The sequence below is a fragment of the Oncorhynchus keta genome, chromosome 5 (assembly GCF_023373465.1).
Source record: "Oncorhynchus keta strain PuntledgeMale-10-30-2019 chromosome 5, Oket_V2, whole genome shotgun sequence".
In the NCBI taxonomy this organism is placed as follows: domain Eukaryota; kingdom Metazoa; phylum Chordata; class Actinopteri; order Salmoniformes; family Salmonidae; genus Oncorhynchus; species Oncorhynchus keta.
Window position 1 is genome coordinate 7,435,714 of NC_068425.1, and position 13,913 is coordinate 7,449,626.

General features: G+C 43.3%; 1 protein-coding gene across 1 annotated transcript in view; it reads left to right on the forward strand.

Annotated features, from left to right (window-relative positions):
• Positions 1-580: 580 nt before the first annotated feature.
• LOC118384412 (scavenger receptor cysteine-rich domain-containing protein SCART1-like) overlaps positions 581-13,913 on the forward strand; it is a 37,123-nt gene continuing 23,790 nt past the window's right edge. The window contains exon 1 of the mRNA XM_035770927.2: positions 581-809. The gene's annotated coding sequence lies outside the window, so the exon portion shown is untranslated. The remainder of the gene's footprint in view (positions 810-13,913) is intronic.

A 13,913-nucleotide genomic window follows, 5' to 3' on the forward strand; every position in this document is an offset into this window, starting at 1 on the left:
ATCTAGCCAACTGTTGGGAGCATTCATGGGGGAGTGCAACTCAATATTAGGAAGGTGTTTTTCATGTTTTGTACACTGTCTTTCTGTGTGTGTGTGTATAATATATATATAGATATATATAGAGAGAGAGTCAAAAGTTTGGACACACCTACTCAATTCAGGGTTTTTCTTTATTTGTACTATTTTCTACATGAAGACATCAAAACTATCAAATAACAAACATGTAATCATGTAGTAACCAAATTTTTTTTAAACAAATCAACATATACTTTAAATGTAAAATTCTTCAAAGTAGCCACCCTTTGCCTTGATGACAGCTTTGCACACTCTTGGCATAGTAAAACTAAAGAAAAACTCTTGAATGAGTAGGTGTGTCCAAACTTTTGACTGGTATATGTGTATGTATAGTTCAATCGTCGTGTTTTTTGGGTCTCATATTCTTGGTTTTAAAAATAAATGAAATGGGGTTTGTGGTGTTGAGCTCATTGTTGTGTGCCAGCACAGTTCAGTGGAATCAGCAACCAGACCAGAGACAAGTTGGCTAGGATTTCCTGTTTTGTGACAGTTTACCACTCTTCTCTGTCATGGTAATGTTAATACCGGAAAGTGTTTCGAAGCTCATGCATTGACCTTTTGTACATGGAGGTAGAACATGGTAATTTAACTCTACATTTTGGTTGTAACATAAAAAGTTAAATCTGATGTAAATACTGCAATAATTTACTTGCCAAGTGTTGGGGAGAGTCATACCTGATATCGGAGAACGTTACAAGGATCAAGATGGTGACAATTCTACTCTATGGTATTAGGTGAGTCTTTGTGTATTACAGTAACTAAGTTGTCATAATGGAAGGTCTTTCAAGTTCCTTACATGAATAAGAATAGACTATATATTGGTGTCTGTTGTCTCTGTGACTTCTGCTCTATCCAAGTGCAGTATGATATTCTTGTTTCAATAGGATCTTTATATATTAACGTCTGCAATGCAATTTTAACAGGCTAATTTGTGCGTTTGGGTCTCCATGAACATTGTCACGAGCGACTTGGTAGACTGTGACAAAATCAAACTGACCTATAACAAAGGACTCGTTTCCAGTTCGCGCGACTGCTTTCTTGGCTCACGCAGCTGTGACTTCAAAGTCAAACCATGTGCTTTGATGTACATATCCCCCGAAAATGTAGCAAAATAGGATCTTGGAAACCGCGGAGAGGGTAACACCACCTGTGGAACATTCAATGGATTGGACATGATTTGGAAAGGCCTGTCTAAATGTGGACCCACAGTTGACTGCATGTCAGAGCAAAAACCGAGCCTAGACAGGATTGTATCAAGGCACAGATCTGGGAATGGGTACCAAACCATTGCCGAAGCATTGAAGGTCCACAAGAACACAGTGGCCTCCATCATTCTTAAATGGAAGAAGTATGGAACCACCAAGACTCTTCCTAGAGCTTGCCGCCCGGCCAAACTGAGCAATCTGAGGAGAAGGGCCTTGGTCAGGGAGGTGACCAAGAACCCAATCGTTAACTCTGACAGAGCTCCAGCTCCTCTTTGGAGATGGCAGAATCTTCCAGAAGGACAACCATCTATGCAGCACTCCAACAATAAGGCCTTTATGGTAGAGTGGCCAGATGGAAACTACTATTCAGTAAAAGGCACTTGACAGCCTGCTTGAAGTTTGCCAAAAGGCACCTTAAGGGACTCCCAGACGATGAGAAACAAGATTCTCTGGTCTGATGAACCAAGATTGAACTCTTTGGCCTGAATGCCAATCGTCACTTCTGGAGGAAACCTGGTACCATCCCTACGGTGAAGCATGGTGGTGGCAGCATCATGCTGCGGGGATGTTTTTCAACGGCAGGGACTGGGAGACTAGGATTGAGGGAGTGATGAACGGAGCAAAATACAGAGATCCTTGATTGAAAACCTGCTCCAGAGTGCTCAGGACCTCAGACTGAGCTGAAGGTTCACCTTCCAACAGGACAACGACCCAGAGCACACAGCCACGACAACGCAGGATTGGCTTCGGAACAAGTCTCTGAATGTCCTTGAGTGGTCCAGCCGGAGCCTGTACTTGAACCCAATCGATCATCTCTGGAAAGACCTGAAAATAGCTGTGCAGCAACGCTCCCCTACCAATTAGCAAACATTTCTAAAAACCTGTTTTTGCTTTGTCATTATGGAGTATTGTGTGTAGATTCATGAGGGGGATTTTGTTTTAAATCCATTTTAGAATAAGGCTGTAATAAAAAACAAAATGTGGAAATAGTCAAGAGGTCAGAATAGTTTCAGAATGCACTGTACAGTCGTGGCCACAAGTTTTGAGAATGACACAAATATACATTTTCACAAAGTTTGCTGCCTCAGTTTGTATGATGGCAATTTGCATACACTCCAGAATGTTATGAAGAGTGATCAGATGAATTGCAACTAATTGCAAAGTCCCTTTTTGCCATGCAAATGAACTGAATCCCCAAACAACATTTCCACTGCATTTCAGCCCTGCCACAAAAGGACTAGCTGACATCATGACAGTGATTATCTCATTAACACAGGTGTGAGTGTTGATGAGGACAAGGCTGGAGATCACTCTGTCATGTGTAACAGTATAATTTTAAACCGTCCCCTCGCCCATACCCGGGCGCGAACCAGGGACCCTCTGCACACATCGACAACAGTCACCCTCGAAGCATCGTTACCCATCGCTCCACAAAAGCCGCGGCTCTTGCAGAGCAAGGGGAACTACTACTTCAAGGTCTCAGAGCAAGTGACGTAACTGATTGAAACGCTATTTAGCTCACACCGCTAAATAAGCTAGCCGTTTCACATCCGTTACACATGCTGTTTGAGTTTGCATAACAGACTGGAAGCTTCAAAAGGAGGGTGGTGCTTGGAATCATTGTTGTTCCTCTGTCAATCATGGTTACCTGCAAGGAAACGTGTCGTCATCATTGCTTTGCACAAAAAGAGCTTCACAGGCAAGGATATTGCTGCCAGTAGGATTGCACCTAAATCAACCATTTATCAGATCATCAAGAACTTCAAGGAGAGTGGTTCAATTGTTGTGAAGAAGGCTTCAGGGCGCCCAAGAAAGTCCAACAAGCACCAGGACCGTCTCCTAAAGTTGATTCAGCTGCGGGATCGGGGCATCAGAAATACAGAGCTTGCTCAGGAATGGCAGCAGGCAGGTGTGAGTGCATCTGCACACACAGTGAGGCGAAGACTTTTGGAGGCTGGCCTGGTATCAAGACGGGCAGCAAAGAAGCCACTTCTCTCCAGGAAAAACATCAGGGACAGACTGATATTCTGCAAAAGGTACAGGGATTGGACTGCTGAGGACTGGGGTAAAGTAATTTTCTCTGATGAATCCCCTTTCCGATTGTTTTGGGCAGCCGGAAAAAAAGCTTGTCCGGAGAAGACAAGGTGAGCGCTACCATCAGTCCTGTGTCATGCCAACAGTAAAGCATCCTGAGACCATTCATGTGTGGGTTTGATTCTCAGTCAAGGGAGTGGGCTCACTCACAATTTTGCCTAAGAACACAGCCATGAATAAAGAACGGTACCAACACATCCTTCTGAGAACAACTTCTCCCAACCAGCCAGAAACATATCCAAAACATGGATATTCTGGGTCAATGGCCAGGGAACTCCCCAGACCTTAATCCCATTGAGAACTTGTGGTCAATCCTCAAGAGGCAGGTGGATAAACAAAAACACACAAATTCTGACAAACTCCAAGCATTGATTATGCAAGAATGGGCTGCCATCAGTCAGGATGTGGCCCAGAAGTTAATTGACAGCATGCCAGGGCGGATTGCAGAGGTCTTGAAAAAGAAGGGTCAACACTGCAAATATTGACTCTCTGCATCAACTTCATGTAAATGTCAATAAAAGCCTTTGACACTTATGAAATGCTTATAATTATACTTCAGTATTCCATAGTAACATCCGACAAAAATATCTAAAGACCCTGAAGCAGCAAACTTTGTGAAAATTAATATTCGTGTCATTCTCAAAACTTTTGGCCACGACTGTAGGGCCCTACTTTAACAAACCTAACACAAAGGTATATGTAATCTCAGGCGGAGCACTATAGGTTCAGTGCTGTGTCAGGCATATTTGTGCGATTTTCACTATCACAATTATCGTGCACTTCCTGGCGTTGGGGTGAAAGGGCTGGGTTCTGATAAATGAACAAGTTGCGGGTGTGTCGAGGCTTGGCATCTCACTGGCCAGTCAGAATGTGCTCCATGGTGAAATATGGGTTAGCTTCAAGTTGTGTGTTTACGGTCTTTTATGAATTGCCTTGGTATCAACTCCAATTCCAATGTTAGTCTGTTATAGATGGTGAAATTACTTACAGAAACTAATCAACAAAATGTAGACCCATCTTTGCTAAATATGTTTAACTTTACACGTCTTCAATACCACTGAGATAGGGGCCAGGCCTACTGTAAATTTCATTATGGCTGAGCATGAACATGCCAAACATTGTCAAATAAGCAATATGAAAGTCATTATTTGTAAGGCCTGAAAAGAGGACTAACAACCAATCACTTTTTTTTTTTCAAACAACACCAATTATATAGTAGACCTAACGGAGGACTTGGGTTTGGAAGATATGAAATGATGGGTATCCCACACGTCCAAAACTGGACCTGCGTGGCTAAAACAATGTGGGCCTGCCTACAAAGCATAGATTAAAAAAAAAGAGAATGTCAGCTCACTGTTTCACTTATCTCAAACTTTATATATGAATATAGCTTTGGTGATTTACGATGTATTTTTCCAAGCGGTCTCAGGATTTAAACCCTTTATGGACAGTCTTGACTACTTCCGAGATTTTTTTCTGTTTCTATAATCGAAGTATACAGGTACCAACAGCACATTAGGCTACTCTTGTTCCGTGTGTATATGGGCACCGTGCATCACAGCTGGATAGGCTGCGTTTCCGCTGTTAAGTAACAGGTAGGAAATAGAATGAAGGACAAGAAGTGAAGACCCGGAGATCCTGAACATTAAATGACGTTATACTCGTGTGATCAAAGTCTGTTGTGGCTTCTTGATTGTTCAGGCCGCATGGAGGAGAACAAAGGAAGAAGATGTGTCCTTTCTGGTTGAGTTAGATGGTTCCTCCTTTGGTCAGGAGTTGGTGTCCTTGTGCTTGTTGCTCTTCTCTGTTGGCTCCTTGCTTGAGTTGCAGACTGGGGCTCTGGTTGTCTTCTCCTTCTTTCCTCGAAGAAGGTTATCTTAAATGTACCGTTCGAGGCTACTAGCTTTTTAATGACTAAGTCTCCTTCTGAGACTGTGTAGTGCATGGGCTCTTCCATCCCAATGTATGTACTGTTCCCTAAAATGTTCTTTCCCTAACTTATCTGTTCACCAGTTCTTGCCATTAAAGGCGAAGGTCCATGGAGCTGTGGTCAGCCTACTGAGGATGGAGGTTCTTCTCTCTCCTCGAGAAAGGTCCAGCCTGAGAGGTCCAGCAGGATAAGAGGCTAAGAGCTAAGAGAGTGAGGCGGAGACAACAGAGTCCTTTTGTAGTCCTGTGAGGTCACATGGTATCACACCTAGGTGTGAAAGACCACTTTTATAACTTTTTGTCTTGGAGAGAGAGAAATGGTGACAGAGAGCAGGACACTCCCAGACAAGCCAGCAAACTACCAGCAAACTACCAGGTGTGAAAGAGGGAAGAGACTTGTATGCTAATTTGCTATAGAGCAGACCTAACCCACTCTATTAAATTTGTCCAAACAGGAACATTTTACATCTGGCTGGAAATTAATAAGGAAATGATCTCAACAGAGAAAAATGTCCTCATGTGTGGTACCTATATCCCCCCAATAGAATCCCCATACTTTAACGATGACAGCTTCTCCATTTTAGAGATTTCCAGGCTCAGGGACATGTACTAGTCTGTGGCGACCTAAATGCCAGAACTGGACAAGAGCCCGACACCCTCAGCACACAGGGGGACAAACACCTATCTGAAGGTGACAGCATTACCTCCCCCCATATGCCCCCCTAGACACAACTACTACAACATAAACGGGTCACAACTCCTGCAGCTCTGTCGGACACTGGGTGTGTACATGGTCAATGGCAGGCTTTCGAGGGGACTCCTATGGTAGGTACACCTAATGCTCATCTCTTGGCAGTAGTACTGTAGACTACTTTATCCCTGACCTCAACCCAGTGTCTCTTAGAGCGTTCAGTCAGTCCACTGACACCCCTATCAGATCACAGCAAAATCACACTCTTCTTGAACAGACCTATGCTCAAATCATGAGGCATCAAGGCCAAATGAACTGAAAAATATTACAAAATGCTATAGATGGAAGGAAAAGAGTGTGGAAATCTACCAAAAAAACATTTCGGCAACAAATTAAATCCCATCTAGACGATTTACGGGACAAGGTTTCACTGTAATAGTGAAGGTGTAAACTTGGCAGTAGGAAACCTAAACAGTATATTTGACCTCTAAGCTAAGAAAATTAACAACAATGACAAATGGTTTGATGAATAATGCAAAAACCTAAGAAAGAAATTGAGAAACCTATCCAACCAGAAACATAGAGACCCAGAACCTGAGCCTATGCCTTCACTATGGTGAATCACTAAAACAATACAGAAATACACTAAGGAAAAAGAAGGAACAGAATGTCAGAAATCTGTTCAATGTAATTGAAGAATCCATAGAATCTAACCACTTCTGGGAAATTGGAAAACTCTAAACAAACAACAACCAAACAGAGATGTATGGATAAATCCCTACTCCAATCTTTTGGCTCTATAACAAACAATAAACAGCAAAAACATATACACGTCTTAGAATCAACTGTTAAAAACTACCAGAACCCACTGAATTATCCAATTACATTGAATGAATTAAAGGACAAAATACAAACCCTCCAACCCAAAAATGCCTGTGGGGTCGATGTATCAATGCTTCTCCCTTCACTTTGCAGAGTGACCTTCAACATGACCCTTGGAGACCGGTTCTGCTGGTTGAGGTACAGCTCCTTTGCAGCTCCTACCATGAGCATACTCTGCTCCTTCTGTGCTTGGGGAATTAGATCAGATGGATTTCTTTACAGCGGTTGCAGGGTTTCCTCAATGTGCAGGTCTCAGCCTTATGGCTACGGGCACACTTGAAGCATCACTCGCCTGAAGTGATCCAGGCCGTCAATTGAGTTTGAGTGAGCTTTTTTACTCTGGGGCATGAGCCAAGGAAGTGCCCCTTACTATTGCAATATGGGCAGTAAGGCTGGAATTTGATGTTTCTTGCACTTGAGAGGGGTCTTCTTCCCGGGCTCCTCCCCGGCCTTTTCTGTCCCTCCTGGCGTTCAAACTCCTTCCTTCCCCCGGTGGCTATGGCTGAGATTGTGGCCTGGTGAGCGATGCTCCTCGCCTTTGCCTTCACCTCCAACCATGCGGCCAGGTCTCTGAGAGCATAGGTGCTTCTCGAGCCCTCTTTCAGGATGCCCTTATTCAAACAATGTTCAATGAAACTGTCTCTGAGGTACACTGGAAGTTGGCTCACCATATCTTGCCTTCAGGGCCTGGAGAGCTGCAGTGTATGGTGTTGTGGAGTGCATAAAGGATTGGGCCAGCCTGTATGCACTGGGAAACCGCAAATGATCCATTAGTACTTGGTATTTGTAGCGTTCTGACAGATGACTGTGAATACCCAGCAGGCTCTCCAATGCCATTTCCAAAAGGAGAAATTCACTCTCCTTTCCGTTTTCAAAGTACGGCAGTTTGGGTCTGGTTATTCCATAGGCTGAGTCTACTAGAAGTTTCATAATGTTGGCTCCCTCTTCTGGTTGCGTAAATGATAAACTCGGGACTTCTGATGAGTCCACTGTGGCCTCATTGGGCCGGTCCCCTACTGTCCCAGACCCACCATTTGTGGCAGCCGGAATTGGGCGAGAGCCCTCCGATCTGTTGTTTGAGGACTGGCCTGGCCCTGGACGAAAGGAACGATTTGCCTTGGTTGGTAATTTGCAGAAAGGTGAAGGAGTGATGCTTTGTCCAGATGGAGGAATGCTAACCAGTGTCACTGGCATAGAGGGCACTCTGTGAATCCTGGTATATCCCTCGCCATGTTATCCAGCAACATGGTGGGAAGTATAGACTTGTCTTCAACTGTTCATTCCAAGATGCTGGTCAAAGCCTGAATGGCTGTCTACTCCCCGGACCAACCTTAGGTCCTTCCTTGCTTGTCCTTCTCCGGTTCCGGCAGTACTCTACAGCCATCAGTGGAGACATCAAAGCCATGTTTCATCAGATTTGTTTACTGCCTTCCGACACCACACTGCTCCGGTTCATATGGCGAGATATGGAACGAGATGCAGAGCCCACAATCTATGAATGGCAGGTACTCAAATTTGGCACCACCTGCAGTCCTTGCTGTGCCATATACGCTCTGCAGAGACACGCACGGGAGCATCCAGACAGTGACCCAGAAGTTAAGGATTCAGTGGAGAATGCCTTCTATGTGGAAAACTGCTTACAGAGCATCCCATCCACGGCTGAAGCGAAAGTACTCCTTGATAAAGTACGGAATCTCCTGTCCAAAGGGGGATTTGAGGTCAGACAGTGGGCTAGTAACAGAGCGGAAGTTATCCAGCACCTCCCGCCAGATGGTAGGTCCAGTAGCAGTGAACTATGGCTAACGCAGTCTGGTGCTAACCCAGAAGAGCCCACTCTAGGACTGAGGTGGAGCTGCATACCGGATACCCTGGGGTATAAGCACCGCTCATCTCCGAGTACCGAAACCCCCACTCTGCGCACCATCTATCGGACCCTGGCCAGTCAATACGATCCCCTTGGGTATATCCTGCCATACACAACACGGGCCAAAGTCTTAGTCCAGGACGTGTGGCAGACCAAGAGGGACTGGGATGAACCAATCCACCCGGCTGACCTAGTAGAACGATGGATCTGTTGGGAAACGGAGTTAACGGAGCTCTCTGATGTCCAAATGCCAAGATGTTATGTACCATCCTGTGCTGACCAACCAGGATCATGCCTGGAAATGATAAAATATACAGACTACAAATTAAACTATTTAACATCATCCTCAGCTCTGGCATCTTCCCCAATATTTGTAACCAAGGACTGATCACCCAAATCCACAAAAGTGGAGACAAATTTCACCCCAATAACTACCGGGGGATATATGTCAACAGCAACCTTGGGAAAATCCTCTGCATTATCATTAACAGCAGACTCATACATTTCCTCAGCGAAAACAGTATACTGAGCAAATGTCAAGTTGGCTTTTTACCAAATTACCGTACGACAGACCATGTATTCAACCTGCCCACCCTAATTGAAAACAAACAAAACAAAGGCAAGGTCTTCTCATGCTTTGTTGATTTCAAAAAGGCTTTAGGAGGGGGACAAAATGGCGCCGTAGAGAGAACACGGTGTTTCAGCGAGCTCTCGTGGCATTCGTAAATTTATATTCTTACATTAATCTCCTAGCTTGAAAAAGTGGTAGAATTGGCTAAATAAGTTACCATATAATGAGTCTTGACGACTATTTCGCAAAAATCTCAGACATGCCCAATAGAACTACTAAGAAGTCGACCAAAACCACCACCCCTGTGGATGTGCATGAGGAGCTAGCTAACGTTAGCGAAGCTAACACTATTGCGGATCCAGGCACAATGGACCTGATAATTCAAAAGATGACTGACAACATTACTAAAGTGATCGATGCTAAGATAAGAACGGTCTTGGAAGCAATAGCAGGCCATTCAGCTGAAATACAGAGCGTTGTGAAACGTGTTGTTGAGGCGGAAGGAAGAATTGCTGCAGTGGAAACTTCAACTACATCTATGGACGCTAAGATAAAAGCACTTGAGAAACAGGTGCGCGAAATGGCGGAGCACATTGACGACTTGGATAATCGAGGACGCAGATGCAATATTCGTGTTGTGGGACTCCCGGAAAATTCTGAAGGGACACGTTCAGTAAAATTCTTTGAGGAATGGATCCCTGGCTACCTACAAATGGACACTAAGGCTAGTCGTGTGAAGCTGGACAGAGCCCATCGCTCTCAAGCACCGATACCCGGCTGAAAAGAAAATGAGATTTGTCAGGCAAAAGCTATATGAACATGGCCATAAGCCAGGAAAGTACTTGGCATACCTAGCTAAAAAGAGGGCTGACTCTCAGTCAATTGCTACTATTACTGATTATGATGGTAATCATTTATATGAAAATAAATTGATAAGTGACTCATTTAAGAAATTTTATACAAACCTTTATGCCTCAGAACTGCCAAAGGATGCACCCAAATTAATGGAGAACTTCTTTGGTAAGATTGAGCTCCCTACTATCTCCGAAGAACAGAGGTCCCTCCTTAATGCCCCTATTACCAAGGAAGAGATAATGTTCGCAATTAAGAATCTGCAAAATGGTAAGGCCCCAGGACCAGACGGGTTTTGTAGTGAGTTCTATAAAGAGTTCCATGGCCTGATCCTTGAGCCATTGCGTGATATGTTTAACCACTCATTTTCAAATGACCAACTCCCTCAAACACTGAGAGAAGCCAACATTTCACTTATTCTCAAAAAGGGAAAATGTCCAGAGTCTTGTTCCTCGTACAGACCAATTTCCCTTCTGAATGTGGATAGAAAATTGCTTTCTAAAATTCTAGCCACAAGATTAGAGGACTCACTGCCACTAATTGTGAAAGGAGACCAAACTGGCTTCATTAGGGGCCGTAAGTCATGCAACAACGTCAGGCGGCTTCTTAATGTAATTCAAGCCTACCAACAAAGTGCTGTGGATGGTCTTGTGCTCTCCCTAGATGCTGAGAAAGCATTTGATCGTGTGGAGTGGTCTTACCTATTATTTGCTCTAAATACATTTGGTCTGGGGGACAACTTTATAAAATGGGTGAAAGTTTTATATGATGATCCTCAGGCTGCTGTCCTTACTAATGGGCTACGGTCAAATAGCTTCTCTATACACAGAGGTACCAGACAGGGCTGTCCTTTATCCCCTCTCCTCTTCTCTATACACAGAGGTACCAGACAGGGCTGTCTTTTATTCCCCCCCCCCCTCTTTGCACTCGTTATGGAACCACTGGCCGAGGCCATCAGGGTAACGCCTGCTATACAGGGACTGCTCATTGGTGATGTTCACCATAAAATAAGCTTGTATGCTGATGATGTCCTGATATTCATCTCTAGTCCCGAGACTTCAATTACATCTCTGATTAATATTATTTAATTATTCAGCGGATTCTCAGGCTACAAGATTAACCTTACTAAGTCAGAGGCTATGCCACTTGGTAGCCTGCACTCTGTACCTAATACTTCTCCCCCTTCCCTTTTAAATGGTCTCCCTCAGGTTTCATGTATCTGGGTATATTTGTAACTCCTAAATTCCAGCTAATGTACAAAGCCAATTTTGTTCCCTTGTTTGATACAATAAGACAGGATCTGGAGCGCTGGAACTCTCTCCCGATTTCTTGGTTGGGTAGAATATCCCTCTTGAAAATGAACGTTTTACCTAGACTACTTTACCCAATCCAAATGATCCCAGTATTACTCTCCAATAAGGTAATAAAGGATGTAAATGGATGGCTAAGTTCCTTTATATGGAGTAAACGCAAGCCAAGACTTAAGATGGCAATATTGCAGCTGCCAAGTTCTATGGGCGGCTTGGACCTGCCCAATATCAAGTTCTATCAATGGTGTGCCCACCTTTGTTATATTTCTGACTGGATCACAAATGATGACTCCTCTATTTGGTTAGACATTGAGACTTCTCTTTCAAAATACCCCTTACAGGATCTTTTATTTTTCAGAAGTTTCAAGTCTATAGAGGAACACTGCAATAATCCCATTACACTTAACACACTCAAAGTATGGAGGTCAGTTCAACGCTTCCTGGGAAGGTCCAAACTAACCTCTGCTCTTACCCCAATTCTTAACAACCCAGATTTCAGTCCAGGATTGCTGGATGCTGGCTTTAATTTATGGCTTAATAAGGGCATACGCAGGCTAAACAACTTATTTTCTGATAAGATTTTGTTGTCATTTGAGCAGATGGTCGAGAAATATCGACTCCCAAAGCAGGACTTTTTCCGCTTCCTACAAGTAAGACATTATATTCTGGAGAGCACCACCTTAGTTGGTAACCCTGATGTGTCTGTCATTGAAAGAATGCTTTTTTTCCCACAAAGGAAAATGTCTGTAAGTCTGTTTTATGATACTTTAAGGTCCTTTAAGGGTGAAACAAGTGTGGGAGAAAGAATTGTCTGTTACTATTGACAAAGAGATGTGGGAGGACATTTGGAGATATGCAAAAACCATATCTATATGTAACCGTACTAGAGCAATCCAATTAAGAATAATACACAGATTGCATATATCCCCAAATCGCAGACATGCTTTTAGCCCCACTTCCTCTTCCCCTCAGTGTCTTAAATGCAAAACTGATACAGGCACCCTAACACATTGTTTATGGTCATGTACCAAAATACAAAGATACTGGTCTGGTGTCCTGCAAGAAATTGAAAAGATCCTAGGGGTTGATCTAGAATTGGACCCAGTTTCTCTACTGTTAGGTCTCCCTAGTAGGCATGTTACTTCTGTCTGTAAAAGGAGGCTTTACAACATCCTTACCTTCGCAGCGAGGAAAAACATCCTTTTACAGTGGATTAGTGATAAGGTTCCTTCTATTAAAGACTGGCATAAGATACTATTTGAATGGGTGCCTCTGGAATATCTGACATGTACATTACATTCTAAAACAGACCAGTTCTACAAAGTATGGGAACCTTATCTAAATTACCTAGAACCTGAGGTATCAGCTATTATGCTGCAAGGATTCTCTTAGAATGCCGGGGATCTATGTATTTCAGAACTACACTGTACGTTCTATGTGTGGAACCTAACCTCTTGGTTTAAACTGAGCTTTTTTGTTTAATTTCTGTTTGTAAGTTTGTTTAAAATGTATGTATTGAGAGACGCAATGATGGTGATGGGGTGAGAGAAGCACCGAGCGGGAAGAGGAAAATGGTGTACGTATGTATGGGTGTGTATATGTGTGTGTGTGCGTGCGTGTATGTATGCATATGTATGTGTATATGCATGGGTATATGTATATGTGTGTATGCATGTGTATGTATGTATGTGTGTATATATATGCACGTAAATATGGGTAAGTGGGGGCTGTTTTTCTTGTTTTTTGTTCTGTGTGCTTTGTCTCTGTTGTTGTATCTCTTAATATGGGTGAAAATTGTGAAATTTCAATAAAAATACTGTTACAAAAAAAAGGCTTTAGACTCAATTTGGCTTGAGGATCTGCAATACAAATGAATGGAAAGTGGTGTTGGGAGAAAAACATAAGACATTATAAAATCCATGTACACATGTGTGTTTAAAATAGGCAAAAAACACACATTTATTTCCATAGGGCCAGGGGGTGAGACGGGGATGCAGCTTAAGCTTCACTGTCTTCAACATATATATCCACGAATTGGCCAGGGCACTAGAACAGTCTGCAGCACCCGGCCTCACCCTACTAGAATCTGAAGTCAAATGTCTGCTGTTTGCTGATGATCTGGTGCTTCTGTCCCCAACCAAGGAGGGCCTTCAGCAGCACCTAGATCTTCTGCAAGGATTCTGTCAGACCTGGACCCTGACAGTAAATCTCAGTAAGACAAAAATAATGGTGTTCCAAAAAAGGTCCAGTTGCCAGGACCACGAATACAAATTCCATCTAGACACAGTTGCCCTAGAGCACACAAAAAACTATACATACCTTGGCCTAAACATCAGCGCCACAGGTAACTTCCACAAAGCTGTGAACGATCTGAGAGACAAGGCAAGAAGGGTATTCTATGCCATCAAAAGGAACATCAAATTCGACATACCAATTAGTA